Genomic DNA, 25,999 nt, shown 5'->3' on the forward strand with positions numbered 1-25,999 from the left:
TTTAGTTATATGCTTTGCAACAAAATCAACTGAGACACCAGGAGAAGTGCTCTATCTTGCCTCTGTTGAAAAAAAGTGAAGATCAGTGAAGATGAATACTGAAGACCAAAGAAGCTTTTCAACTCTAGCTATGATAGCACCCAATCTCTGTCTAGGTGTCCTATTTAACCGTACTCCCAACATAACCTGTTCTTCCCAGAAGCTGCCTTTATATAAACATCATATGACTCTGATAAAGAAAACACCATGTGGTTCTGCATTAAATGATACATCCAGAGAGTACTTTTTCAAGCAACAATTAAGCAAATGTGATTCAACTAGCCTTTTTTTTTAATTTTTTTTTCGGAGCTGAGGACAGAACCCAGGGCCTTGCGCTTGCTAGACAAGCACTCTACCACTGAGATAAATCCCCAACACCTCAATTAACTTTTGAATGACAAAATCAGAGGGAGGTTAAACTAAGCAATTTACTTAGAACAGATTTTCCCAAAGATTTAAAGTTTCTCCATCCCTGTTTAATGAGACAGGAAGTGCTGTCCTCCTGCCCTCTTTTCAGATATTTTTCATGACCCATCTCTTACACTGTGTATATGATCTCCTCGTTTCTTTGATCCTGAACTGTATTATGAAGAGAACTGTAAGAAATTGGTGCAAGAGGTATGGGCAATGTGCTACAGAGTGTGAGCTGAAAATGTCCAACTATGTTAAAAAAAGCATTTGTTTATTAGATATCAACAAAGTGGAAGCATAGATTTCCAACAAAATAATCCTGTCATCAAATAGATAGTAGACTAAGAGACAGGTTTGTATGAGAGCATCAACATTAACATAGAACCACATACATATGGGCTCCAGCATTTACTGTAACTGAAATAATTTGTACTCAAACTGTATATGCAAATTATTCTTCACAAATAGGTTAAATTATCACATTGACTAAGAAGATCAGACTGTGAAAAGGGATGTCTATCATCACATATCAGGAAAATCACAATACTTTTTTTACTGTACCTAATGCTGCATTGATGTACAGTGAAAGAGGCATTTTCCTTGAGTATTCAGAAAGTAATTGAAGTGATTCTATATAGGTAAAGGAACTTCATATCTAAAAGCTCCTGGACAAAAAGTAGCAAACACACCCCAGAAGAACAGAAGGAAGAAATAATCAAACACAATGCTAAATTCAATGAAAGAGAGACAATGAGAGAAAGATACAATGAGTCAAAACAAAAAATAAAACAAAAAAAAGAACTTGTTCATTTTAAAACTCGAAAAGATATTTAAGCCTTTAGTGTGGGGAGCAGGTGTCGCGGCAGTCCCAAGATGGCGCCTGGGACTGCAGCTACATCTCATGACTAGCACCTGACTTCCTCACACACCTGAAACTAGCCACATCCATTGTGAGAGCTGCACAGACACAACATGATGCGAGATCAGGACATGTGACATGGACCTATGAACTGAGATTACACAGTATGGATTGAGGAGTTGGAGTTGAGTTAGGTTATATGGGAATGAGCTTGGGAGGGAGAGAGAGGAAGGGAAGAAAGGAGAGATTGTTGCTACTTGCATGCTAAAAAGTTTCCTGAATAAACTGCTTTTGAAAGAACGGTCGCCCTTTCCTGCTGATAGGGAATGGGGAGCGACACTTTAGAGAAAACTAATTGAAAGGTATGGATGGTTGTATCCAAAATAACAAAATCATTAAGTAAAGGGGAGAAATAGCAACATAAAATGAGGAAAATTAGAAAAATCCTGTATCACTGTACAATCTTATACTCAACAGACCTTGGAAATCTAGGGAAAAACAGAAATTATAAACATATACCATGTACAAATTTAAATCAAGGTCAGTTAAACTATTCACCCAGTTCCATAAAATTTAAGGAAATTGTAGTACTTATAAAACTCCCATCCATATACTCTTGAATATATGAGGTCACTAAGTATCTAATATGGAAGGAGATTGTACAAATCATTTTTGAAGCTTTAAAGAGAGATGATTTGGGTCCAATCCAAGATCTTCTATTTGTATCAAAATATTTACTTCCATGAGATCATGAAAGAAATGTTAATGCAAAATATATGGAACCACTCACTGTATTGGCATGCAATCAGTGTGTAATGTACCCCTCCAAGTTAATGAACCCTGCAGCATTAGGCTGGCCCACTTGTCTAAGAGCTGTGATTGCTACTATTATAAGAGAAATTAATACTTAAAGTCATATAACATCATGCAGTTGAGGCTCTCCTCAAATAAACACCAGAAACTTGGAATTTTATTACATGAGTAAAACAGTAGCAGCTTCTATTCCTGACCCATCGTGGAGTCTGGATTGAAAAACTAACTGCCATCAATCCTGCTATGCTCTTATCTGATGTTGTGTCAAACATGCACATAAATGATTGAATGAGGAAACCAACATGGTCTAAATAATTGGTCTAGATATATTGGACACCCTTCATCCTATGCAAGTTTCTAATGCAATTCTCTGCATAGAAGGTAAAACCTTCATTAAACATGGAATCAAGTACAAATGGGCTTCAGCAGTTACAGCAAATCAAATGATAAAGAATCAAAACATAGAGCCACAATATATTGTGAAAATAAATACCTGTCAGCACATGTGAGAAAAGTCATTATCCTTTCGTTACTTGACAAGGTCGTGGTATGATCTAAAGGGAACAAGGTGTTTTCACAGCTTCCAGAGGACATTAATAGCAAGGAGTAATTCTTCCTCTACAGGTGAGTATTAACTTTCCTCCACAAGTTCCTTGCTTTCAGGACTAAGGACAACAACTTAATGTCTACATAGAGGCCAGAGGTTAACAGGGCACTGAATTGTCTCCCCCAAATTGGCACAAAGAATAGTGGAATGTACTTACATTCTGCCAACATATTGTGAGCCCCAAGTACCTGAGATTCCATGGCATAACCATGGGAAAATTGAGAATGTACAAAGGACAAAAGGAGAACTTTGAGTCTAAGGGTTGGTGATGGACATGACAGAAAAGATCAGTCCATCAGAATTATTGGCAGGGCTCTGGTAACAAACCTACCACTAGTTCCCTCTTTGGGGTCCACAATATTGAGTTGCTCACACTTAAATATGCTGTAAGTAGATTTGATATGCTGTCCCTGTATATCTAAGCTATGTATCAGTTTTGGAGTAATTTAAATCTAACACAGTAATACTTCTTTCAGAAGTGGGTAGATAAGAGGGGATGAGTATAGATGGTTGATACTGGGAAACTGATTTCCCTGATAACTGCCATATAGGGGAGGTTAAGTATACATGATTTTTTAATGAAGCCTTTTCTTGTGGGAAGATATTTTCTCCCCCAGACTGAAAATACTCAAAACATAGCTCCAAGTTCTGCCCGCAGTGTTCCAAGATTGTTTCAGATACTAGCTGAACATTCATAGTCAAAACTGATGAATTAAAAGTAATGATAAATGTATAGACTTTAATTTAATTGTGCATAAGAACTTCAGAGTTCTGGTCCGTTGAAAATAAAGAAAAGGTCATTACAGGTTGCAGTAAAAAAACTCATTACTGTCCAAGAAAGGATGCATAGGCCTCCGACTTACCTTGTGTTAATTGTACCACTTAATTAAGGAATTAATCTGCATAATTTTATGTTTGAAGTACCTCCTCTTTGTTTCTCAGGCTCACAGGTAAGCACGTGGCAAAAATCAAGAACTAATTATTTTTCATTACCCAGGCCTTCAAGTTCTCCATAAAGGCTATTCATTGAACTATCTTGAGATCCATTGCATTTCTGACTTCCCAACATGTCTCCAGTTCCTATTTTGAGGCTTCTCATTTTGCTACTACCTACTCAAGTGAGTAGCCAAAGGGAAAGAAAGAAACTTGGTGTTGGGAGCGATGCCGTTGAAGCCCTCCATTGTTGATGTTATTATTATGGTTACAATTAAGTATGACTGGGTTCATGGAAAATCCTCAGCCAACTGCAGAAGACAAATACAAATCTGGTGGTGAAAATAATAATCATACGATAAAGATACCCACTGTGATGACCTGTAATCTTTCTGAAAAAAACCAACATCCTGCTCACTAATAGATATGACAAATCTGTGACTTTTCTGACAGCATGTCAACATCAGCCTACTCCCTGACCACATGAATATTGTTTCCTTGTCCTGCGTAAATGTTTCTTATTTCCCCCTCCCTCTGTTACACATGTTATGGTATAAATTCAGCCTTGGGGAAAAATAAAATTGTCGCCTTTATCAGACTATTGTCTTGGCGTCCTTTTTTGTGTCCCTTGTCCCACATTCTCTTCCAGGTATCCCTGGACCACATCACTTACAAATTGGGCCCAACGTTGGGCTGGTTGGAGGTTTCCTGGAGGAGAATGTTGTCCCCTGTTAATAGGCAGGCCTGTCTTCCTTGTTTGTTGGAGCCTTTGCTCACCCGCTTCTGGCAACCTAGGACTACCTGACCTTGGTTCAGAGGTTTGGTGTGTGTTTCTCCCCGGGTGACCCAGATCTCAGTGGTGAGTGATGGGACAGGCATTCTACAGTTATCTTTTGTGACAGGACTCAGGGAGTCACTCAGGATGCAAAGTAAAGGGTTAAAAAATTTAAATAATTCTTAGATTTTGTAGGAAATATTTGTCCGTAGTTCCCCCAGGAGGGAACAATTGATACAAAAGATAGTGAAGAATTAGTGATTGTTTAGTGGATCAGCTAACCTTGTTGCTGAAGTCTGCCCTCTGTAAATGACTAAATGTTGTGTGCTTTTTGGGTTCAAGGTTGCCTCTCCCTGTGTAGATGAGTAACCCCACGTATGTGGATTAAAAACCTTATACCCCCATGCTATTGCAGCAGTCACTTTGTCAATCTGTGGTCTGTAGGAGGTACTCCTGTGATAAGGCCACTATGGGGTCTTACAACATTTTGGTGCACCTGCCAGGAACTGCGCTCCCAACAGAATACAATTGGTGAAGAGATTGGAGGTAAGCTTAAGCAAATCTGTGTTTTGTGTTCTGTGTTACTTTCTGTTTTGTTTCTGTGTCATGTCTTGTCTTTGTTTCATGTTGTCTTGTGTTGTGTGCTTCTGCTTTCTGAAGGGTTCAAGTCTCCCTTGGAGAGGGGTTAGAGTCCCCTCAGTGGTCGCTGTTGGTTCTGTAATGGGCTTCCTACTGTGACAGGCTAGTTGTCACAGGCTGCAGGCCCTAAAGGATGCTCTAGGAGGAGAACAGTATCTAGAGGACACTCTGGAATCCCATTGAGAGGTGGAATCAGACCTCCCTCATTCCAGAAGCAGCTAAAATTAAGCTGTTGTTTGGGCCAGGTACTGAAGGTATCAGGCATCTGTGAAAATTGCTTCTAGGATGCCTTTTCTTGTTCTTTTTGTCTAGTTTGTTTTCTGTGGTATTTTTGAGTGTTTTTTTTTTTTGGCTTCTGTTTTGTTTTTGGAATTGGACTGATGATTATGTTTGAAATCATGGAACTGTTTGCTTTCTTTGTCAAAGAGTTTTACTTGGTGCTTAACTTGGAAATTATTTGCTTGAGAGAAATCGTTTTCTGCCAGGGACTTTTGACTCTCTCTCTGGAGCCTCCTCCCCAAGGAGAGATGCTCCTCCCTTTGCTCCCCTTGTTCAGTCTAGCTGCTGTTAACGAGTGATCATGTCTGAAGCCAGCATTAACAATACAGTAAAAGCTTGGCCTTGGATCCTGAAGGAAGGATCTCCCTGTTGGTTAAACATTCAGAGTTACGAAGGAAAGGACAGCAGAGAGTAAGGAAGCATGGTGTTGAGGGTGCCAAGTTAGCAGGCCTGCGAGCAAGCAAGCTGCAGGCTGCTAGTGGGCAGCACCGCAACTCAGGCAAAATCAGCCTAAGAGGAGTTTCAAAGTGATGAGGCAGGCCAGGGCTGATGCTTTGACAACAAAAGATAGTGGCAAGTTAGTGAAAATTCCAGTTGCTGTCTTCAGTTGCCAGACTTCAACAGTTGCTCACAAAAGGAGAGCATTCATTAAGAGAAGTTCTCTAAGATAGCCTGCCTTATCTTTTGGCCCTATTCCAGGAGAGGAGTCAGTCTAAGTTACCCTCCTTGTTATTCATCATTGACATAGAGAATGTCTCTGATGCTATCCCTGCAACCTTCAGTTCCTGCCCTTGAGGTCAAAGTGCCCCAGGTTGGAGGGCAGGGGAGCCCCTAAAGTAGTTTCAGATAGAGTCTGCAGCAGTCTGTGTGTAACTTTGTTTTGCCAGACAGAACAGGCTTAACTATAGGATGGTAAGAGAAGAAAGTCTTGGCACTGGCTCTTCAGCTTACTCCAACTGGAGGCTGTGGCAAAGGTCAGAATCAATGTTTTCTTTTCCATGGCCCTTTAACCCAGTGAGACAGTTTGGTAAAGGTATGCTACTGAGGTCCTGAAAGTCCTAGGTGAACCAGTTACAATTCTTATGTCAGCCACTTAGCATCTAGATGTTTGTCAGTAACTATTACAGGTCTTCTTTACCATTGAGGAAAGAGAACCCTACTAGAGGCCAGAAAGAATATTCCAGACATGGATGGAAGACCCTCACTCCTTACTGTTGACTTCAATACCCCTGAAGGTAGGGAGTGCTCCAGGTCTAGTGCCAGGCTCAAAGGGGTTTCTCCGAGTGGCTAGAACATGCCCCTCGAACCTGGCTTAAATAAAGAAAAGATATAAAAAGAAAGTTACAGAAATTTGAGGGGTTAAGAAAAGTTGCTGAGAGAGTTAGTGTAATTTGCAGAGAAAGTAAGGTTAAAGTAGGTTCACGGTCTGTGCACATAAGTGGACAGCATCTAGTAACTGTAGAGGAAGATGTATAAGATAGCATAACAGAGAGACTAAGAAAAGAAAGGGGAAAGAAGGCAAAATGAGCAGGAAGCTAGGGAAGGAAAGAAGAAAAAAGAAGGGAAGAGGAAGCTAGAGAGCTAAAGAGAGATAAAAGACCAGGACAGGTAGAGAGAATAAATAAAATTCTTCAAAAGACCCTGACCACATTGACCATGGAGACTGGTGCAGACTGGGTGGCACTCCTTCCCTCTTGCTCTCTTCAGAACAAGAAATGCCCCTATATGATTCAGCCTTACCCACACACCCCAAGAGACTACAGAGTTCAGGGTGGAAAAGATAAAAGAACTCAAAAGAGACCTTGACAAAATTGGCCTTAGAGACCAGCTGGGGAGACTGACATTCCTCCTTCCTTCTTGACCCTTTTGGTCTCTCTTGAGAGGCAGAGCCACCAAGTTGACACTGAAGGGAGGTACTCCTTAATCCAAATCTAAGTCCAGAGAGACAGCCGGTAAGAGACCAGCTGCCCCTCTGCTTGCCTTTCTGTTTCATATAGGCACAAAGCTTGCACTTATTTTTGCAATGTTTTTTCATGCCAAGACAGCTTCCTCATTTAGTGCTCTGACTGAATGCTACGTGTCACCTGATCTGGTTGTTTCACCAACTCTCAAAGAGCTATCCTCTAGCTTTCTTGACTGGACCCTGCCCCTGTTCTTAAGAATTGTATCACCTTATACACTGTGTTCTTTGACTTATAATTTCCCCCATCCTGCTAATAATATACATGTCACAGATTCCCATTGTGAAGGTTCTAATTCTAAAACAAGGGGATGGTGCATCCCCCTAAATATTAAATTTACCTCTGTGGTTTGAAACCTGGATTGGACCCATGGATATATATCCTTGGGGTCTTAGAATGTTTCAATCAGGTGCTGATACAGGGATTATATTTACCATAAAATTGTTAAAAGAGCCTGTACATTCCTACTCCTCAGCTTCTGGGCACTGATCAAAAGAAGGAGCCCAGTAATGCACTAAACATGGCACAGGGCACACACGACTTCATCTACAGCCTGCACTCCACTGAGAGGAGCGGTTTACTCAAAGAACTGCACCCCTTCAAGTCCATTGCCATTGCATAGGAAGAACTGAAAGCTCTAACACCCACTTGAGGACAGCTGAAATATGTATTGTTCCACAATTTGTAGGACTTGACTTTCTGGATAACAAAATTATGATTTTTGCAGGAACCCAAATTGAATTGTCCATTGAAATTATTTTGTGAATGTCAACAATGGCAGTCAACATGTTATTTTTCCTTCTATGTATCAATATATTATTTAACTTTCATTTATTGATACTGTACTAAGTTGGGGTCTGCTTATTTCTGAAATAACATGCATGGGATAAATATTAATGTCTTTATTTTTTTCTGATGGTTATAACTCAATGCTGAGGTTTCTCCAAATTATTTAAGATGTTTAATATGAGTTATAATTATAATTCCCTGCCTGGTGGCATCCCTTCTGCGATATTTCATGGTAAACATTTATAGTCAGATAAATTCATTCAATTTTTAAGTTTCCACATCTATCCAAAATAGAACAGTGTTTTAAGTAAATCTGAATATATTAATTTTGACCCACACTGACTTTAAGTGTCCGAGGCTAACCAAAAAAACAATTGTCTGGTCCCTCTTTTATGTAAGCTGTATATGCAAACAATTGCATTTATTTCTGACTGGCTTTTTATCATTCCCAGACTTGAGCAACCACAGTGAATTCTGGTTTGTGAGAGGAAGACAGTGCTTGGAAACTTCCTGTGTCTTAAGATATGGTTAAAGAAGCATGAAACAGGTGAGAGAAGGTTTAAAAAAGAAAAATGAGGAAAAGAAAAAGCTGAGAACTGATATAAAAATTGGTCTCTGTTGAGCCCCCTAGTAGGCCTTCTTTTGCTTATATCTTTTGGACCTTGGACATTTAATCATTTAACCAGCTTTATTAAACAACAGGTAGATAATATACCAGCAAAACCTATTCAGGTATATTATCATAGGCCAGCTATGGAGGATGCTTTAATGATGGCCAAGCTCACCTACACATCTCCTACCAGCTTGGGCAGGGACGTTTTTGTCCTTCAGCCAAATGAGGACAACACTCTTATCTTCTTGTTGTTCTGATGTCTTTGATGAAAAATCAATGAATTGTCACCCCTGCATGCTAAGCTGGACAGTCCATTACAGGAAGGAGAGTGATATATTCACGAATAAAGAGCCTAAGACAGGAGGGCCGCCCTTAGCTGCTGCTTTATCCAATGACAGACCCTGGCCACAAGATTCTCTTGGCCATGTGACAAATATCACTCCAACCTAGACAGACTCAGTTCCTGAGGGGCTCATTCCAGGACAGCATGGCCATTTCGCCATCATTTCATTAGACTATAAGGAAGGGGGAGATGTTGGGAGCGATGCCCTTGAAGCCCTCCATTGTCGATGTTATTATTATGGTTACAATTAAGTATGACTGGGTTCATGGAAAATTCCCAGCTGCCGAAGACTAATACAAATCTGGTGGTCAAAAATAATAATCATACGATAAAGATACCCAATGTGATGACCTGTAACCTTTCTGAAAAAACCAACATCCTGCTGACTAAGAGATGACAAACCTGTGACTTTTCTGACAGCATGTCAATATCAGCCTACTCCATGACCACAGGAATATTGAGTCCTTGTCCCATGTAAATGTTTCATATTTCCCCCTTCCCTCTGTTACATGTGTTATGGTATAAATTCAGCCTTGGGAAAAAATAAAATAAAACTGTCGGCTTAATCAGACTCTTGTCTTGGCATCCTTCCCTTGTCCCACATTCCCTTCAAGGTACCTCTGGACACCATCCCTTACAACTTGGAAAGATGATTTTTCCACTCTTACACCTGTGTGGTTAGGTGTCACGCCCACCTCAGCTGGCAAGGAAGACACAACACGTTCAGATTCTTCTCAACAGCCTTTATTGCAGGACTACCTCTTTGCTGATACGGGCCCTGGAGCAGCATAAATGCTCACCTTATATACACAACAGGCTGTGGCTATGCTAATTGTCCTTCAGGGATTGGCGGAGCACTAATCACCCCACTATCACCACTGCTATTTGTCCTCCAGTGATTGGCAGAGAACGAATCACCTCACTAGAATGGTACCATTGTTAACCACAGGAGTGCACACTACATCTCCCCCTTTTTTATTTAATAAAATGACTGGTCTATATCTGGGTGTTATGTCAATCTTGTCATTGCTCCTGTCTTAGCTCGTTCTCATCCAAACTCGGCCTTACCCCTGATAGAGTTACCCTACCGCCACTGGGTCCCATGTCTTAGGTTTTTCCGAGTTCGTGGAAAGTTGCCCGTCTCTGGATACAATGACTCCACATGACAGTGACAAAAATGATCTAGGGAGAACTCTTTATCTTTCAAAGAGGCCAGCCATATGTTGGGAGAAGCACCATTTTCCATGGTGGTCATAGCCTGGTAAACAACCACTTTGTGTCTGGCATGTTCTCTTTTTAAATGGCCAATAAGGCAGAGACTATTCCTCATCCCAGGAGGACAATAGCTCCCCAGTCAAATGCCCACCTACTCCTTAAAAAGGGAGAAAGCCTTGGTAATCCATGAGGTAAAATCTTCAACTGTGATGGGGTCCAACCTAGTGCTGTTGAGGACAGCAATCTGCATCAGCAATTGTCTTGATAGTTGCACTGCTTTCATGGACCAGTATCCTTTCAGATAATTCGAGATTTCTTTACTCTCTTGAGAATGCTGAGAAAAGTTAGCTCGCAAAGGAATAATGCATAAACCTCTAAAGGAGGAAATGCAGGACAGCTGCGTCATATGATAGAGTGCTTCAATTTGTTTTGAACTAAATCTATCCTTTGATTAGCTAATAGAAAGCCAGATGCCAAATGGGTACATTGCTCACATTAGAGCTTATACTATATTGAATAATGAAATGTGGCTCTACGCAACCAATGTAGGGCAGGGAAGAGTTCTTAACAGTAAAACATAAGGTATGCTACAGAGAAAAGTTAGTGGCAGCATACTGTTGGGGTATTTCTGCATTTGGCACTATACAGGGAACATCACACAATCAGGAGGTAGAGAAAAAGGTTGGCAAAACAGTAGAATTGCTATGAACTGGGATGGGTACTCACCAGGATCTGGCAATAGCCCACAAGATGAATGAATCACCTTGATTACCATTCCCAGTAATAGTAGGGTTCGTAGTCTCATCTTCAGGAAGAGCAGAAAGCAATTTTCGAGTCAAGCACTCAGGTACCCAAATTGGATTTTCTTGATACTTTGGAAAAACACAAACAGCTCCCCTAGATCTCAAATCACAGGATCTGGGCCATGCCATTCACCAGTTAATATATATTTCCACTTTACTTCTGCATTAGTCATAGGTGTAGTAGCAGCATGGCAATCCAGGGCAGAGCGGCCATGTGCATCCAAAATTAAGAAATTTAGAGTAAAAAGAGCTAAAGAAAGTTGTTCTTTTGGTGTTCAGCCATTGCAATTCCCTCTTTTTTTGTTTGTATAAGCTCTTTTAGGGTACGATGCGCTCTTTCCACAATTCCTTGACCCTGGGGATTGTATGGTTATCCTGTAGTATGACTGACCTGCATTGTCTGGCAAAATGCCTGAAAGGACTTTGCTGTGTAGGCAGGCCCGTTGTCTGTATTGAGACTATCAGGCTTTCCCCAGGCTGCCCATGCCTCTAAGCAATGACTAATGGCATTAAGAGCCTTTTCACCAGTCATCAGAGTATCGTGTATATTACCAGAACAGTATCAACAGAAACATGAGCATATTTTAAATTTCCAAATTGAGATATGTGTGTGACATCCATCTGCCAAAGTTTTACCAGGATAGGACCATGAGTATTAATCCCCACATGAGGAGGGTGGTGAAATTGAACACAATTCTGGCAATGTAACACCACATCATGAACTGTAGCCCTAGACATATTAAATTTTGTTGAAGAGTAAAGGCAGGAACATGAACCTTTTGATTAATTTCTCTAGAGAGAACAACTGGAACAACATGAAAAATAAACTCTCTACAAGTACTAGCATCCACCAGGGTGTTATTACTGGTCATGGGATCAAGCAAATTAGTATGGGCTTGAATATGTTGTATGAAAAATTTATTTTTCTGCCCAAATCAAATTTTGTAATTCTGAAAGAATTTGACATACAGCACTACTCGACTGAATTGGCCCTGCAATTTCAAGTGTATTTCAGCATTAGCTACCCAAGCAGAGGCAGAAATTAAATTAAAATAATCATGAAATCTTTTAAAACTTCCAATACAATTTTAATTTCTGTAATTTGGGGGGTGCCTGGACTGTATTGAATTAATACTGGTTCTTGAGAATCAAACATATAGGCACCTACACCTGTTTTGGAACCATCTGTATAAATATTTAACGCTCCAGACAAAGGCTCTTATGCAGTGACCTTTGGAAAAATCACTGGCTGTTCAATGAAAAATTGTAGCAAAGGATCCTTAGGATAATGATTGTCAAACTCTCCATCAAAACTGCAGCGTCTGACTGATTCTGCCAATTGCTTTATAGTCTTAAAATCAATGGGTTCATGATATTGATGTCCGTTAGCATCCAGAAACACTTGAAAACTTAATCCCATCTCTTTCTACACCTCTGAGCAAAAGGAAGTAGCTTTTGTAGGCTTCACCATGCTTTTATATAGAGGGTGATGCAGAGGTGCTGTTGGTATAACTGCCTTTTTGCCTAATTGTCTACCTCGTTGCCACATGGCACTAGTGTGTGGCCAGTCTGGATCATATCTCTCCCTCTTACACTGAGCAGCCTCTTCCTTGAGATCAGTCTCATCATCCCAAAATCCAGTCTCCAAAACACCGAGTCTATCTTTCATGCTACAAGGTTTGACTGCCAATTCCTACATATGAACGCATGATGGTGCGGTCTCCAATACCTCAACAAAGAGACATTGCCTTAAAATCTTTTAGAAGCCTGGTTTCTAGGATAAGATTTCCATAAAAATATCATCCCAATTTAGACCTGTTTCCCTAGATTGGCTCATGCCACATGTTGTCTAGAATGACTCCATCCAAATTTACCAGTTTTATGTCACATTTCTGTTACCAATGTTTCATTTTTTTAACCATATCCAATAACTTAAAAGCCAATAGTCCATAACCAAGGCATGTAGAGAATATTTATATATTTAAATCCAATCAGAAACAAAATTGAAGTGGCTACACATACCTTTAATATTTAAATCAATCACCATTTTTACTTTTTCTAGCTGTAGTTTTAAGAGAAACACCTTGTCACCTGTTGAGTCCAATAATCACAGTCAAAGATTTTTCTAAGAGAAACAGCCATCAATTCCATTACCTTAGAAGCTGTGAAGCTCCTGGTGTCTTTAGGATGGGCTAGTATAAACATTTAGCCAGACCCCTGGGGAGTTTGCCCAGCAGACTTAGGCTTCTAGCTACAGATGCAGGCTCCAAAAGCCAATTGAAACTTTTTATTTGTTTGTTCCTTTCTTGAAAGGAGTTAAAACAACATCAATGGGTGAATCAACTAGCCTTTGAAATTATAACCTTTTCTTTTAAACATGAAACACAAAACATTCAAGCAACGTGAAGCAAAACCCAGACATAAATTGACATACATAGACAGCTTGGTGCAACAAGGACAGACAATAGACACAGAGGAAAAGAACTAGATGGTGTTCCACCAAAGGGACCCAGACATCCTACCCAAAGAACCCAGAACCAAAAATAAGCATTTCTCCAATAGGACCCAGCAAGGAGGCAAGACGTCTCCCATCTCCTTCTGTCTCCAGAAGAGCTTCGAAAAACTTAAGCTCATTTCCTTCTTTTGCCAAAGCATCTGTGGAGAGTTCAGGAGGACTGTTTTTCTCAACCCCATTCTCTCTCTTGTCTAGGGTGTAAACTGTCTCTAGTCAGGGTCCAAAGACTAAAAGCACCTATGAGAATCGACTTTGCTTCTCTAGATTTTAACATAACTCTAAAAGAACACATACACAAAAACATTTTACCATTATTACCTTGTCCCCTTTTGACCACTACCACTAACCCAAATCTTTATCTTTGCACATGCTTTCAATTTCTGTGATTCTTTTGAATTGTGCTTACTGGGTCCTTTAAAATCTGCATCCACCACCTGTGTTCCCATTTGAGGGGACAATACGAGTCTGGTGGTGGAACTGAAGTTGAGTCCTGCGCTTCCTTTTGTTGCTCTGTGGGGTTGCCCTGGACCCGATGCTTCTACCTTTAGTTTCACTTTCTCTAAGCTGTCGGCAATGCTTTCTAGATTGTCTGACATTGCTAATGACAAGGCTTTTAAAGAAAAATATATCTTATGTGTTTCCTGGTCCTGATTATACTCTTTTTTTTTATCTCTGCCTTCTCTCTGTTCCTTTTATCTCCTTTTCTTTTTTTCCTTTCGAGACCTTTTCTCCCTCCGACATACTTTCTTGTTGCTCTGCAAGGACCCTCTGACCTGTCCTAATGGCTCTAATGGCTTCCTCACATCGTTTATCCTCTAAGCAGGCACGGACCATTCGCCAAAGAAGTTTTGGTCCGGGCTTAAGCTTGCCCTCTGTGTCTTCTCTATCACATACAAAGAAAAAAAGAAAAAAAATTACAAGCCCTACCCACAAAGGATCCATTGGAAACAATATTGCCGTTTTACAAACTTTTCGTCCTCTATACCTAAGCTTTCATCTTCTCTGCTTACCTCCAGAGAACCTTATCGTCCCTTATCCAGGTATTTACTTATGTCGGCGTCCTGAAACTGAAGAGTTCTAAATCCATGAGAATGTCCTCGGGTCTCCCCACGGGCCACTAGTTGCCGCGCCCACCTCAGCCAACAAGGAAGACTCAACAGGGTCAGATTCTTCTCAACAGCCTTTATTGCAGGAGTACCTCTTTGCTGATATGGGGACAAAGCAGCAAAAATGCTCGCCTTATATACAAAACAGGATGTGGCTATGCTAATTGTCCTTCAGGGATTGGCGAAGCTCTAATCACCCCACTATCACCCCTGCTATTTGTCCTCCAGGGATTGGTGGAGAACGAATCACCTCATTAGCATGGTACCGTCCCGGCCAACTGATGCCAGGTGCAAAACCTGCTCATGTACAGTACCATTGTTCACCACAGGAGGGTGCCCTACAGTTAGGCAGCATTTTACCATGGCTTCTGCAGACCCTTGTCAGTAAGATAGGAGCTCCAGGTGACAGTGTCTAATTGACTCCCTCAGTATCTTAAAAACACATGAAAATTGAGGTTTCACTAGATCTGGGGCTTCTTCATTCCCTATCTATCCTTGTTATTCTTAATTATATTATGAATACAGGATCAGGGTCAAACTCCAATCTAACTCTGACCTGGACCTGGGAATTAATGAAGGTAAATATTGGAGAAGTGATAGTTGATGAGAACACAGAGCCGGAAATATCATTGCCAGTTGAACTTTTCTCACAGATGTCTAACTTATATTTCTGCTAACATCAGAGATTGTGAGGATTTGGGACTTTAACTAATTTATTTTTTTTGCTTATGCAAATTGAAGTTTATTAAGAATTTTAAAAAGGATAATGGAACAGGGAAAACCATCCAAGAAAGAAATAAACATGGAATCTGTTGCTTGTGTCTGCTTACTTATAATCTCAGAACTTATCCTAAGTGAGTTTCAGGCAGACTTGCACAGCTCCATAGTGAATTCCAGCCCAGAATTTGATAAAAATCTAAAACCCAAGCCAATTAAACAAAACCCACTGGCTACAAACAAAATGACATCTTGAGTAACAAGATTAATTACCATTATTTAGTGTGGTTCCAAAGAATTGGCCAAATGTACCATCTCAACTAACATCAATATGCACTCTACATTAATTATGCTTAGTGCCAAAATGAATATTTGAGTTTTCCTAACACAATGATCCTTTTTACAACCATTGTAACTTTGGTTTTTGAAACACACTCCATATTTGACAGGACAGAGCCTTCACATACAACCTCTACTGTCAGTAAAAGGTAAAATCAATACCAGGTACCTGTATACTTTTACATACTTATAATTTCCATACATTCTCCCTGCTTTAACAAATATGCAAGCTTTTTTACAATAATAATGCAAAAATGTAGACACCAGTCTAATATCACTTAGAAATTTGGACAACCTTTACCTTGCATCCAAAGTCAAGGTAGTAGAGCAAGCATTAACATCTTCCTGGTTCTGACCATTTTAATTCTATAATTCTTATATTCCCAAAATACACCAACTTCCAGTCAGTGCCGCTCTTAATTTGTAGTCTAGCACTGACAAGAGAGGAGGCAAACCTGCCCCTTCAATGTCAAGCTCATTGACAAAAGTGGCCAAATACTGATCTAGCCTACAATACTTGCTCTTCTAGCTGTTCAGAACAGTTCCCGAGGGGATAGTACCACTTTCCCCTCTTCCCTCATTGGTGCCACACTCAATCCTTCTTGCAACCTAAAGTAGGCAGCCTGGAATGCTTCTTGACTCTCAAGCCTACTTCTTTTTCTCTCCCTGACCCGGCAGTCTGCCCTTTCCCTTGTCCAAAGTTCCTTGCTGGCCTCTCCCCCTTTCCCTTGCCTTTCTGCCTCATTTACATCCTCTTGACAGCCTCCTTTTGGTCCTCTTTCCTATTGCATGTTGATGACTCCCAACAATTCCAGCTGAAGTTTCTTGCTGTTTACAACATTAAATAGCTCCAAATGTTTCCTCTTCTGGATTGTAAAGTCCTTAAAACGAGGCAGAAACTTCCTCTATTTCTCTGAGTCCTGGAGTGCTTTCTCCTTGTGGAAGATCTCCTGGAAGTGCCCCTACAAAGCACTGGAGGCCATGTACACGTGCATGGTGCATCCCAGCCCCTCCTTACTCTGGTGTATTGTAGGTATCATGGCGGCAAATCTTGGCATCTGCATCTTGTGCAAGCGGGCCAGGTTTCACTGATGGTTCAGCTAGTTCTTGGCCATGCATAATTTCTTGGCCTGAATCATCTTAAAGAACTGGTTTTTGCTTGGGTCAGTGCTCTCAGGCTCCTAGATCAGCAACTCCTTAGTGTCATCCCGAGCGCTTACTGCCACAAGTGTGTCCCCACTAGCTATTCACTTCATTCAACACGAAATTTGTCCTCTTCTTGGTATGGATGACATTAAAATGATTTAACCGCCGCCAGTAAGTGACTGGATTTTGCTGAGCAGTGGCTTCTTGTGTGACTGGCCTGTGTCATGCAAGCACACTTCCACCACCTACTCCATGTGCCTTGTCAGTACCTGCCACAGTTGGTTGTAGAGAAGCTGCGTGTTTTCTCTTGACAGTGCCCACAGCTCTGTCACTAGTGAGGGCCCAGCCTTGCACAGCATCATCTAGGGGGTTGCTGTCAGAAGTAAACCGGTTACCTAGGTCAATCTCCAACTCTAGTTTCTTGTGCAAGATGATGTGCTGCAGCTTTTCTGCTTCCCTGTGCTCTGCTTTGTCCAGCAGCACCTCAGCACACGGCCTTTCCATGCCTTTCATGTGAGGATGAGTTTGCTCATTTTGGGGCATTTTAACTTTTAAGAATGGGCAGAAAGTTTACAATTTAATGTTTGCCCTATACCTGAGCACCTATGTTGCCATGACAAGGGAGTGTAAAGGTGTAGGGAAAAATATCTGCCTCTGGGAATCAGTAAAAACTGTGGGAAATGGACTGTATGGCACATAAATTATCCCTGGGTTTAAACATTTCATGGAGTAGAATCTCCCTAATGCCAGGTCTTCATATCTTTGTGTGTTAAAGATGTTCTCCCTTTCAAGGCCTTAATGAACTCCCCCTATTCTCGGTAACTGGGTTGTAATTTAGTAGTGAGAACTTTGAAGATTTGGAAGGAGAGTGTGCATGTATGTTACGTGTCTCAAAAGTGAGTCTTTGGAAAAGGTACTCCAGGATCTTGTCACTGTGTGTAGGGTTAGCTAGCATGTAGGCTATGACATTTCCCAGTGACATCATGAGTAGTTCCTTCTCTGGAAATTCTCTTGTATCCAGGAGAAAGTGAATCTTCGGTGATCTCACCAGAGTTGTGGTGACAACAACTGCCTTTGTGCTATACCTTCAGAGCCTAATTGTTTCTGAATCAGGCATGTTCTCCAGGGTGCTCAGTCTATTTTGGAAGGAGAATCATATACTTGCAGAGACCAGACTAAGGTAGAAAGAGGCCAGCCTTCTATAATGTTGGAGAACAAGACAAATGGAATAGGTAAGGCCCAATGAGTACTTGCAGGGTTTGGGTAGGTTCCTGTAGGACATTGGCTTGAGTTGGTCCTTGAAGGTGTAGGACTTATGATTTGGAACCACAATCTGTCTAAATGACTTACCCAGACACAACAATTTCTGAGCACTAGTTTGACAGAGAGCCACAAATTTATAGATGCCAAGCGACTTTCCTTGGAGCTCTTTAATATCATGGGGGATGTCAAAGAATACTAGGATGAGCCTCTGTAAGAATAACAAAGTGTCTCTCTCAGGATAGGCTGTTGAAGCCCTTCATTCTTAGCAGTGTCCTGTAGGTTACATGTGTAAATGATAGCAAGAGGGATACTCTCCTGGTGATATATTAAAGTGTCATTTACTTTGTACTTGAACACACATGATTAGAGATTCAAGATGTTAAGCAGATTGGAATCAAGGACATACCTGTCTCATACTAGCTGAGATGTCCTCCAATTCTTCCTGTTTGAGCCATCCTTTGCATATCAGTGACAGAGGAATGACATTAGGAAGTGTGGCTTATGTCTAGGATGGCATAAGTCCTCACATGGATAGGAAGGTGCGTAAGGGGGTCATAGCTGAGTTCAACTTAAAAATAGCTTTCTTGCCTTGTAATAGATTAAGTGGGTCTCTTGAAATGTTCATCTTCAGACTTCTGTTTTAGACTAATGGCTGGCACTCTGTCCTCATATATGCCAGTTTACTTGTGTTTACATTCAGAGTTTTCTCTGAAGGTATCATCCCAACCCTCCACAACCCTTATTTAGGAAAGTGAATGAAGCATTTGGAGAACATGAAAATTGCTCTCCATAAAATGCAAAATGAGAGAAAAAAACTCTGGAGAACACTGGCATATTACCCCAGAAAAGACTTAAATGACAGGTAGTCTCAGTTCAAGCTATTAGTTGAGTGTTTTGAGGAGTCTTTTAATCCCATATTTCCTCACTTCACAGTTGTCTACAACTTCACGGTGTCCCCATAGTGAAAATCATTTTCCTTATTGCATTTTAAACACAGAATGTGAAGGTCAGATAGGAGTGTGATGGGACCACAGCCTATTTTGATTCATACAAAATTAAATCATAGCCTGTGGCCTGAATCACAGGCTGGGAATCTGTGCGAGCTCTCATTGTGTGTTTTAAGAAGGCTGAATAGGTGTTGACTTATGGGAATTTCTCTTGCTATATTTATGACCAATCATTGTTGTAATTGACCTGGACGTACTTTGGGTTCAAAAGGTCATGTGAACAGCTGGAGAGGCATCACCCCAATTGCTGCCTCACAGTGTGTGACTGAATTTGCAATAGAGTATCTTTGCTTTATATGATTTTATTCATTGTCCTTTGAGATAATGTGACATCATTGCATTTATTTGACATTCTAATTGTATTTGAGTGTGTGTGTTTGTTTGTATCTGTGTGTGTATGTGTGTGTGTGTGTGTGTGTGGGTGTGTGTGTGTGTGTGTGTTTTGAATGTGTTTGAATCTGTATATCCCTTAAGGTCTGGTATTCTATGTTTTTGGTTTGGCCTGAAAATTATCCTGTCTCAGTTTCCATGGTATGATAGTGATGAGACTGACAGATTTACTTTGAGGAATGGAATACAACATTTAAACACTTCTCACCTTGGACCCATATTGGAATTTCCTGGTATGTGTTACATATTCCTTTTCCTATGTATGCTGATTGTGTTCCTTTGGTTTTATGTAGCAATAGATTCGACTGAGAATTCTTACCTATGAGCAGAAAAGTAGTCTTCAGGTGTTAAGTCAGAGCCTTGTCTTTAGTACAGTGTACTGGGATGTTCTTGGCAAGCTAGTCTATTCTTTCAAGCCCCCGCGGGAGCACAGGCTGATCAGCTCCCTCCTTTGTTTGCTGGCTTTGCTTTTCTCGGTTCCCTAATAATATGTTTAGTAAGAAAAAAATGGACGCAGTACCAAGGAGAAGCTGTGGGGTTAATCCTAGGCTAGGGTAGTTCAGGATTCAGTCTGAATTCATGTAATGCTGGATCTCAGTTCATAAAGTTATTTGATCCTGAAATAAGCCCTAGCACAGGAACAACTTTGAGTCCGAGAAGCTCATGATGCAACAACAGCAAGTGATGACTGACCTGCTGTAAATGCACCTGCAGATCAAGGAAAGTTGTACAAATCTAATCAACTCACAAAACAAAATTGGTGAGTAATGCACAGGGCTTTAACTCCAGCACTGGGAAGAGAATGTGCCACCACATTCTTGCCTTTGAACTAAAGTGAGGATGAGGTTCTATAATTGAATCATACCAGTAAGCCTGCCTTTAAAGGAATCTCTAGGATTTTTATTTCTAGTTATTTGGTTTCAAAAGGTCATGTGAACAGATGAAGGGGAATCATGCCAATTGCTGCCTCACAGTGTGTGACTGAATTTGCAACAGAGCATCTTTGCTTTCTATGCCAAAAGTAAAAGACACCAACATACATATGAACACACACACACACACACACACACACACACACACACACATATATATATACATATATACAAAATATATATTCACTAGAAAATGAGGAAACAAAATTTTTCTAATCAGATTTTAAACTGTTCTTTTTTCCCCATCTTTATTAATTTGAGTATTTCCTATTTACATTTTGATTGTTGTTCTCCTTTCCAGTTTCTGGGCAAATATCCCCCTAACCCCTCTGCCTCCCCTTCTCTATGGGTATTCCCCTCCCCATCCTCCCCCCATTACCACCCTCTCCACAAAAATCCTGTTCACTGGGGGTTCAGTCTTGGCAGGACCAAGGGCTTCCCCTTCCACTGGTGCTCTTACTATGCTATTAATTTCAACCCATGAGGTTGGAGCCCAGGGTCACTCCATGTTTAGACTTATAAACACAAGATTAATCTCTGGAGACTCTAGTTGGTTGGAATTGGTGTTCATATGGGGTCTTGAGCCCTTTCAAGCTCTTTCAGTTCTTTCTAAGATTTCTACAATGGAGGCCCCGTTCTCAGTTCCTTGGTTTGCTCCTGGCATTTGCCTATGTATTTGCTGTGTTCTGTTTCTCTCAGGATAGATCTACATCTGGTACCTGTTAGCCGTCTTATCTAATTGGGTCACTGTATATGTATTGGCCAATGTGTAGCAGGCTCTAAATGGGGGTTCCTTCTGCCTCTGTTCTAAACCTTGCTTCCCTACACCCTCCCAAGAGTATTCATGTTCCCCTTTTAAAGACGGAGGGAAGCATTCACATTTTGGTCATCCTTCTTGAGTTTCATTTGTTCTGTGCAACTACAGTAACTCAAGCATTTGGGCAAGTAGCCACTTAGCAATGAGTGCATACCATGTGTGCTTTTCTGTGATTGGTTTATCTCACTCAGGATGATATATTCCAGTCCCATCCATTTGTCTATGAATTTCATAAAGTCATTGTTTTTGATAGCTAAGTATTATTCCATTGTGTAGATGTACCACATTTTCTGTATCCATTCCTCTGTTGAAGGGCATCTGGATTTATTCCAGCTTCTGGCTATTATAAATAAGGTTGCTATGAACATAGTGGAGCACGTGTCTTTGTTATATGTTAGGGAATCATTTGGGTATATGCCCAAGAGAGGTAAAGCTGGGTCCTCAGGTATTTCAATGCCAAATTTTCTGAGGAATCCCCAGACAGATTTCTAGTATGATTGTACCAGTCTCTAATTCCACCAACAAAGGAGGAGTGTTCCTCTTTCTCCACATCCTTGCCAGCATTTGCTGTAACATGAGTTTTTGGTCTTAGCCATTCTCACTGGTGTGAGGTGAAATCTCAGAATGGTTTTGATTTGCATTTCCCTTATGACTAAAGATGTTGAACATTTGTGTAGGTGTTTCTCAGCCATTAGTCATTCTTCAGCTGTGAATTCTTTGTTTAGTACTGAACACCATTTTTTAATAGGATTATTTGTCTACCTGCGGTCTAACTTCTTGAGTTCATTGTATATTTTGGATATAAGCCCTCTATCAGTTTTAGGATTGGTGAAGACCTTTTCCCAATCTGTTGGTTGTTGCTTTGTCCTAAAACAGTATCCTTTTCCTTACATTAGCTTTGCTATTTTATGAGATCCCATTTGTTTATTCTTGATCTTAGAGCATAAGCCATTGTTGCTTTGTAAAGGAAATTTTCCCTAGTATCCATGTGTTCGAGATGTTTCCCCACTTTTTCTTCTATTAGTTTGAGTGTATCTGGTTTGATGTGGAGGTCCTTGATCCACTTGGAATTAAGCTTTGTACAGGGTGATAAGCACGGATCTATCTACATTCTTCTACATGCTGACCTCCAGTTGAACCAGCACCATTTGCTAGTAAATTCTCTTTTTACCATTGGATGGTTTTGGCTCGTTTGTCAAACACTCAAGTGATCATGCCTGTGTTAGTTCATTTCTTGGTCTTCAATTCTATTCCTCTGGCCTATCTCTCTCTCTCTGTACCAATACTATGCAATTTTTATCACTATTGCTTTTTATTATTATTTTTTTTTGGAGCTGGGGACCGAACCCAGGGCCTTGTGCTTGCTAGGCAAGTGCTCTACCACTGAGCTAAATCCCCAACCCCCCACTATTGCTTTTTAATACTGCTTGATGAAAGGATAGTGATTCCCACAGAAGTCCTTTAATGTTGAGGATAGTTTTAGCTATCCTGGGTTTTTCGTTATTCCAGAAGAATTTTCAAATTTTTCTGTCTAACTCTTTGAAGAATTGGATTGGTATTTTGATGGTAATTGCAGTGAATCTGTAGATCGCTTTTAAAATAGCCATTTTTACTATATTAACCCTGGCAATCAATGAACACAGGAGTTCTTTACATTATTTTTGGTCTTCCTTAATTTCTTTCTTCAGAGGCTTGAAGTTCTTATCATACAGATCTTTCATTTTCTTGGTTAAAGTCACACTGAGGTATGCTATATTATTTGGGACTACTGTGAAGCGTGTCGTTTCCCTATTTTCTTTCTTGCCTTGTTACTCTTTTGTGTAGAGGGAGGATACTGATTTATTTGAGTTAATTTTATACCCAACCTCTTTGTTGAAGTTGTTTATCAGGTTTAGTTGTTCTCTTGTGGAACTTTTGGGATCGCTTAAATATACTGTCATGTCTTCTGCAAATACTGATATTTTGACTCCTTCTTTTCCAATCTGTACCCCTTTGATCTCCTTTTGATGTCTGATTGCTCTGTCTAAAACTTCAAGAACTATATTGAATAAGGAGGGAGAGAGTGGGCAGCCTTGTCTAGTCCCTGATTTTAGTGGGATTGCTTCAAGTTTCTCTCCATTTAGTTTAATGTTAGCAACTGGTTTGCTGCATATGGCTTTTACTATGTTTATGTATGGGCTTTTAATTCCTATTCTTTCCAGGACTTTTATCATGCAGGGGTGTTGAATTGTGTCAAATGCTTTCTCAGCATCTAATGAAATGATCATGTGGTTTTGTTCTTTCAGTTTGTGTATATAATGGATCATGTTGATGGTTTTCCATATATTAAACCATCCCTGCAAGCCTGGGATGAAACCTATTGATCATGGTGGATAATTGTTTTGACATGCTCTTGGATTCGGTTTGTAAGAATATTATTGAGTATTTTTGCCTTGATATCCATAAGGGAAGGTCTGAAGTTCTCTTTCTATGTTGGGTCTTTGTGTGGTTTAGGATAAGAGTAATTGTGGCTTCATAGAAGGAATTCTGTAGCACTCTGTTTCAAGTTTGTTCTTAATGGGGCCTTAATTGCTATAGTAACTACTTAGAGTGGGGGAAATATCCAACACCATAGGCATTACTTGTAGAAAAATGCAGGATTGAAGAAGAGGGATGTAAGGAGAAACTGCTGTGTGTAATCCATTTACCTGTGTGCTGCAACCTCTGACTAAGGGCTCTTCTGCCTTCTTTGCTCTTGTTGTATAGTGAGTGAACACTAGAAGGTCATGTGAGTATTTGCATCTTTTCAATATCCTGGATATTTCAATCATTACCTGATAAAAATTCTTTCCAGATGGCCTAAACTTGACTCATTATTCCTCGGCTTTGAAGGTTGGCCTGGAATTTTTTATTTAAAAAGATTAATTTTGGTAGAGTTGAACTGCAACCTGAAGATGTTCAGGAGTTATGCTGAGGTTTAATCAGATCCTTGCCTCAGACAGATCCTTAGGCTCAAAATTGTCCAAAGCACTCATCCTGTGTCGTATCTGAGGCACTCTTAAGTATTATTATTCAAAATCATTTGATTTGAGTGAAACTCATCATTAAGGAGGTTTTAGAAAACTGATGACCATCAGAAATTGCTGAGACTGTCAAATGAGAACCCATGTACAAACCTTCTGAAAATTCAACCTTTGATGCTGCAATTCCAAAATAAGAAGTAGGTGTCAGCAGAGAAACTGTGGCACATTAGTTTTGTAGTGGTAAACCTCAGAGTGGCCTTGAAGTGGAATTGTCCAGAATGTCCCTCAGTCAGAAAGTGAAAACAAACAATGTGGTCGACCTTTCCATAGATTTTTTTCTGAGTTTGAGTATACATGCAATTATTGTCACTGAATTAGTCAGTCATTAGTCACTAGTTATCTGAGTCGAAATATATCTGACAGTATCTCACTACAATTCAAAGACTTTTTCCTTGGACTGTGGTTGTGGAGATTTCCTACTTATTTGTGCTGATAGTTTTGGTTCCCATGTCAGGTAAGATATGGTAAAGGGAACCCTTAATGGTAAATGCTGCTCAATTAGCATCCACTGGGAACAGTGAATCAGAGAACTGAAGAGGCTCATATGGCACCACGAATGCTCCATTGTCTCAAATTAAGCCTACTGTGCAGAGCCTTGTGAACTTCCTAAGCAGGCTTGGATAACAGGGGAATTCACTTTATTGGCTGAACTGTCTACAGGTTATGCTCATTATGTACATATCCCATTAAAGGTTTGGGGTTTTTTTTGCTTTTTTTTTTTTTTTTTTTGCTTTTTTCCTTTTTTTATATTAGTAGCCTGTGTGATATCTTATATTATGTTTAAGTGGGACCTGAACCACATTCTGCAAAGAACTCGGCTTTGTATTTAGCCAAATGTATTTGGTTGAGTACAAAAGTGTGTATGTCTGGGTGTCTGTCTGTCTGTTTGTCTGAGTGTCTGTATACATGCATGCTTCCATGGACAATATAAAATTTATTGACCAGGATGTAGAGACAAGGGATGAAAGGTTGCAGCACTCCCAAACAGAAAGCACTGGTCACTGAGCAAAAGGACTTGGCTGAGAATATGCATCATCATATCGGTGTCACTGAGATGAGTTATAAGCTCAGGATGGGAGGACTCAAGTAGATTACCTGTACTTGTAAACAGTCCTTCCAGGTGTTTGACTTTCTACATAGTTCTCTGCAGTTGTCAGCTAGGAGCAGTTCAGAATATTGTTCTGGTACATTTTAAAAGAATTTCTGTCCACCAAGTATACGGGATCCACATAGATTCTAGCTATTGTATACTCATCCCTCCCATCTAAGCTCTCTAGAATTTTCTGAGCCCATTGCCTTTAAGTTTCCCTCCAAATAGTTTTATGATACTGATAAACAAAAGAGTGATATAGTTTATTTTCTGCATCAGCATCTCCATTAGATTTCAGTGCCTCCCATTGGGAAGATTTTCAAGCAGCATATTCTTGCTTAATTCAATATCACTTTGGCGTGCATATATTTCCTGAAATATTGATTCTCTATGTCTTGGCAGATATTGAGATTTCAATTGGAACCCAGACAAATTTCTACAGTGGAGGAACAATAACTGCCTTCCTTTCAGTGATGGCCAGGTGTCCAAGGCCTTCCTATTTTTTTCTAGGTTGCCACATCTCTCCTCTACTGACA

The 25,999-nt window shown here is 40.3% G+C and overlaps 1 pseudogene; it reads right to left on the bottom strand.

The window, feature by feature from the left end:
- Nucleotides 1–17,406, bottom strand: part of LOC116889622 — a 35,906-nt pseudogene extending 18,500 nt beyond the window's left edge.
- Nucleotides 17,407–25,999: the final 8,593 nt, after the last annotated feature.

Source organism: Rattus rattus, chromosome Y, assembly GCF_011064425.1.
Source record: "Rattus rattus isolate New Zealand chromosome Y, Rrattus_CSIRO_v1, whole genome shotgun sequence".
In the NCBI taxonomy this organism is placed as follows: Eukaryota; Metazoa; Chordata; class Mammalia; order Rodentia; family Muridae; genus Rattus; species Rattus rattus.